We start from the raw sequence: 5,124 nt of genomic DNA, 5'->3' as shown, positions 1-5,124 counted from the left end.
CCGGCGCGGAGTTTGTGCGCGGTACTGATTCGTTTACAGGTGTGTATAATTATGACCTTTAAGCGTTCCTTATTTACTTCTTACTATAAATATAATAACAAAAATAATGAATTTTTAGGTCATTTTAATGCAGAAAAACCCTCTTTTAAGACCAACAACGGGGTCATTATTGCTTATATGTTTGTCCATGGTATTTTTTTAGATTTTTATATGGCCTGTTCCTGGACAGAAGTAGTAATTGCAAGCACTCTCCCACCTGAAGAATTCAACATTTAACAAGTGGTCTCAATTAATATTTCTTAAATCGTTGCCTTTTTACGATAAGTTTAAGTGCTGCCGTAATTGATACATTAACCGTACTTATAAACTAAAGTGTAAGGGACGTAACACTTGACTGAAATTAAATTAAGTTGTAAAGAGTTATGCGATTAGAAAGCAACGGGAACAGAATATATTCTTCTGAGTAAAAAGCTTTTTTGCCGAAAAATGAACAGTTTTGAAGTATTTTCTTTTTATATATTTTTCATTTAATTTTTTGCTAATATTCTTAAAATATTCATATAGTTTATTAAAAATGTTTTTACTTGTCACTCTTTATATATTCAATACGTTGCATTTCAGTATTTTGAAAAGGCTGGTTTGTGTTGTGGCTTTATCTAATGTGTCATGTTGTATTTCTGCTTCGCGGAACCCCACTAAGGGAACACCTTTGTCGTATTTTAGCTCTGCGGGGCGTTGGTCGAAAATACGACAAGGTGGTAAATCTGTAGTATTTTCGCGTTTCACGGAAGGAAACTACGACATGGCACAAATCAGCCACCATAGATTTTTCAATTACAAAAGAGATTTAATGGCAGTTAATATCAACTAATTTATATTTTAAGACAATTTGTACCAAAAGTTAATTTTACCGAAACGCATTTTGTCAAAACGGTCCTGTCCGATTTGAATTATTTCTTCTTTTGTGACTTCTCAACGATCATAAATAGCTATCTAAACAACATAATTATCCAACCAAGCAATTAATATGATTTGTTCTTTTCCTTCTTTATAACTCATATTTGGAGCCACGATGTCTCGGAATTGTCATTTTATTTTCAATTTGTTCTTTAACAAATACCTCATTGCTTCTTCTTTATCCATCCAATTACAGAGTAAAATAGGACAAATCGCTATTTCGTTTATTTCACATGATTTGAAAATGTTCCAGTATCATATATTAACAATAACAATAGAAAGAAGTATGGTTTGTTTGTTTCTTTGATTGGGCTAAAGATCTTATAGGCGACTTTCCAGGAGGAGAGGTGCCCTTCCATGCATTGTTTCATGTACGAACGGGCACCTGAGTTCCGTAAGCTAGCTGGATAGCTTCCTCATATGAAAGAATCCAAAGTCCCTGTCAGGATTCGAACCAACAGCGGTGAGTGCCAAGTAGTTTGCAGTCAACGACCTTAACCACTCGGCCATGGACATGCCTAAAAAGTTATGGTAAACGGTTATGTTGGTACATTTACATGTATAGGCTTTGTTTCTAAAATACATGTATTAAATAAACAAAAATTCAATGAAAAATATATGAGCCGCGTCACGACAAAACCAACATATTGGGTTTGTGGCCAGCATGGATCCAGACCAGCCAGCGCATCCGCGCAGTCTGATCAGGATCCATGCTTTTCGCTGTCAGTTTAGAGTTGACAAGCGAACAGCATGGATCCTGATCAGACTGCGCGGATGCGCAGGATGGTCTGGATCCATGCTGGTCGCAAACGCGCTATGTTTGTCGTGACGCGGCTCATATATCAAATGAAATTTAGAAAAATTATGAAACGAATAAACAAGGAAAATGATTATATCCTTATATTATCTTTTTTTTCAAAGAAACTGACATTTTTCACAAGGATAATTCTGTTAACATAATGCAATATTGTTATAATATAAACAACATAAACAAAGTAGACGAATGATTAATAGCTTTTAAAGGGACTTTAAAACATGCGTATTAAAATGATTTTGTTATAGATGTTGTGCAAACAGAAATTTATAACGTTGGTTTAACAGAGGCTTTAATAAATTATTGTTGAAAAATAGGCCAACTTTTGGAATAATTATGACATTTATTTTAATAAGATGTTTACAGCTACAGACAAAAAGGGAAACGGCCAAAGTCTGAAATACTTATGTCTTAGTCCTCGACTTACAAACGTTAAAATTGTTCCCTTAATGTACGTGGTCACAAACATTTTCTAAACGATCAATGTTATCATTTTGCAGAAAGTCCGACAGAGGTCATGAAACATCTGGAGGAGTTAAAATGTTTTAAAAAGAAGTCAAATAGAGCATAACTTATTAAAACGTGTCTATAATTACTCAACTTAGTGATTTGTTCTTATCTTAAATGCTTTTCACCATGATTTACATCATAAAACAGCATAGAAATTGAAACATAGCTAAGTTTGATATTGACAGCAAAAACTGAATATAAGACAACAAAATCTTTTTAAAAAGAAGCTATTTAAAAGTCTCACCTATGATTGGTAAGAAAAACTGCACCCCGTCAGTTCCTTGCAGCATTTTCCCAAGAAATTAACATTCTAGGCTCTAGCTAAGACCATTTTATGCAGCATCCTGAAATCAACAAACATGTAAACTTTATATAATTAATGTTACAGGAATATTCTGAAAAAATATATTTTAAGACAAGATATAAATCCAGTAGTTGAAAAATTTATTCTTTGTATTATAAAGAAATTCAAATAAATAAATTAATAAGAATAAATTTCAATTTAACAAACCTGACAGTCCTTTTTATGTTGAATGTATGGTATACAGGCTACAGTGAATGTATGGTGTACAGGCTACAGCGAATGTATGGTATACAGGCTACAGCTGCAGTACTCTAAATTTCAGCCAGGACCAGGATCTAGAATATAAAATTATATATAATAAAATAGAAATAGATTTATTATTCCCCTTAAATTTACGACTATTAAACTTTAAAGTTAAACACTCAAATTTGTTTCTTAACTTAATAATAATCATTATAATGTATTTTTTCAAACTAATTAACACTGTATTATACTATCAATAAAATATAAGCATAGTTATATATATTGACGAATCGTCTTCGGACGTAAATTAAGTGGGCCGAACTACTTTATAGGTTTCAATTTTAAAATTGATTAAATTCTAAATAGGATATAGTACAGACAAATGTTTAATAATCTGCAATATAAATTAAAGAAAGACAAGATTTGTTAAATCATAAATTGCCAAGGACATCAATAACTTCATGCTTACAAGGCCTACCGAACCCAAATCATTCAATTAGGTCGCGAAAACGTGTCAAATCACCCCAATCATGTGCTTATATTTCTCATTTATTTCATAAAGTAAATTAAAGTAGAATTTAAAGAATACATAATAATATTTTAGAAAAAAATCAGTAAACTAAAGTAAAACATAACGGCAATACCTTCGAAATCCAAATAAATTGCCAATCGTGTTGTTTTCAAATTTTTCCAAACAGCGCCACCATTTGCACAAACGATAATCATAGACACACAACAAACAAAATCATAGACCGCAACAATTACTTCCCCTGACCGGCGTTATTTTATAAACGGGGTTTTAACTAATACCAATTTATTAATTAATATTATTCATAAAGAACTAAAAAATAAAACAACAAACAACAAAACATATTAACTAATATCTAAAGCGTTAATAGAAAGTGAAAAATTATTTCCAACTTTATTTGTGTAAGCGCTAATTTTGAATATACGGAAAAAGATTGTAACGCAAATTTTCCTGACAAAAATCACTTACAGACTAATTCAATAAAGAGATTAATATCACACAATTAGTGGTATAAAAGTTTATATAATGATTAAAAAAAATGTAAAACTTTGACCATAAACAACGTTGAATCAACGTTGTATAAATATTGGCAATATATCCGTATGGTCGTCCATAGTTGAATATTGGTTGAACAACGTCACGACCATATTTCAACGTTGTTTCAACGTTGAAACAACGTCGAGTGCCTGCTGGGCTGTGATGATCTGAATTTGTCAACTAAATCTAACTGTAACAAAAATAAGCCAAGAGAAGCAATAAACTGTCCTTTCCGTGCAAGTTTTAAGTGCACTGTAGGCCTACTTGAGAAGCTGTTTTTCTTTAATTCTTTAGGCAAGTGATGATATATACCAGTCATAAATATAAAATAAGCTGTGTTTCATTCAAAAAACAAAACACTAACCCATTTATAAGGTTATGATCTGTGAAATCTTATCCTTCTGCATCCAGAATATTCTTCGCATGGTTTTTGACAAATGCATTTAGAAAATAACGATGATATCCTACAGATGTCTGTCCACCAACTCTATCTGTAACGTTTCACTGGTTAAAATTGTTAAATTATCCTTTGTTGCATGCTTTAATTGTCAGCATGTTCCAGTTTGACACAAAATTATTTACATTACAATTATTTCCGTTGAAAACGGATGTTTTCTGTTGACTATTCAACAAAAATATATTTAATACGCGAAAGGGACTCTAGGGTCTAAGGTGCAATAATTACTACGGCGATGCATTATCGTCGAAAATAAGAATGAATCGAGAAAAAAATGGCGGCAATTTTATTTCATTTTATTTAGAAAATAGACCACGTGACCAGATTTTATACTGTTAAAAAATACTGTTACCTATGTAACATGTCAACATTTGTAGTCACGTGGTACACTTGGATTAACAGTAAGAATAACTCCCAGAGGCCTACGGGAAATTAGCATTACGAAAACTTGAGGGGTAATAAATATACTTATTATCAGCATTGTTTCGGTTATGACTTGATAGTACACGAAATAAGCGATACTGTTGCTTTCATGAAATTGTTTATATAACGCTGACAAGAATACTGTTGTGCAGTTGTAATTGAAAACATTGTAAGGCTTTATCTAACAACATTTTAAATCAGCACCGTGTCTGAAAACTATCTCTATATACAGCTGTTAAATAAACTTAAGTGGGCCCTCAAAAAAGTCCGTTGGTCTAGTCGTGATCTTGAGGGTAAATAATATGCAAATGTGGAAAGAGACTTTTATCCTATTTTGAAACAAGTAATAG

The 5,124-nt window shown here is 32.0% G+C and overlaps 1 long non-coding RNA gene across 1 annotated transcript; it reads right to left on the bottom strand.

Moving 5' to 3' along the window:
• Positions 1-1,096: 1,096 nt before the first annotated feature.
• Positions 1,097-3,821, bottom strand: LOC132740937 (uncharacterized). The gene is made up of 4 exons (XR_009627226.1): positions 3,473-3,821; positions 2,793-2,920; positions 2,526-2,625; positions 1,097-1,475 (listed from the first exon to the last, which is right to left on the bottom strand). It is a non-coding gene; the product is annotated as an uncharacterized LOC132740937 (long non-coding RNA).
• Between the last annotated feature and the right edge of the window lie 1,303 nt (positions 3,822-5,124).

This window comes from Ruditapes philippinarum, unplaced genomic scaffold (assembly GCF_026571515.1).
Source record: "Ruditapes philippinarum isolate M1 unplaced genomic scaffold, ASM2657151v2 ctg13451_1_1_1_1, whole genome shotgun sequence".
NCBI lineage: Eukaryota > Metazoa > Mollusca > Bivalvia > Venerida > Veneridae > Ruditapes > Ruditapes philippinarum.
Note: the sequence above shows the minus strand (reverse complement) of the source record. Positions and strands in the feature narration are given on the sequence as shown.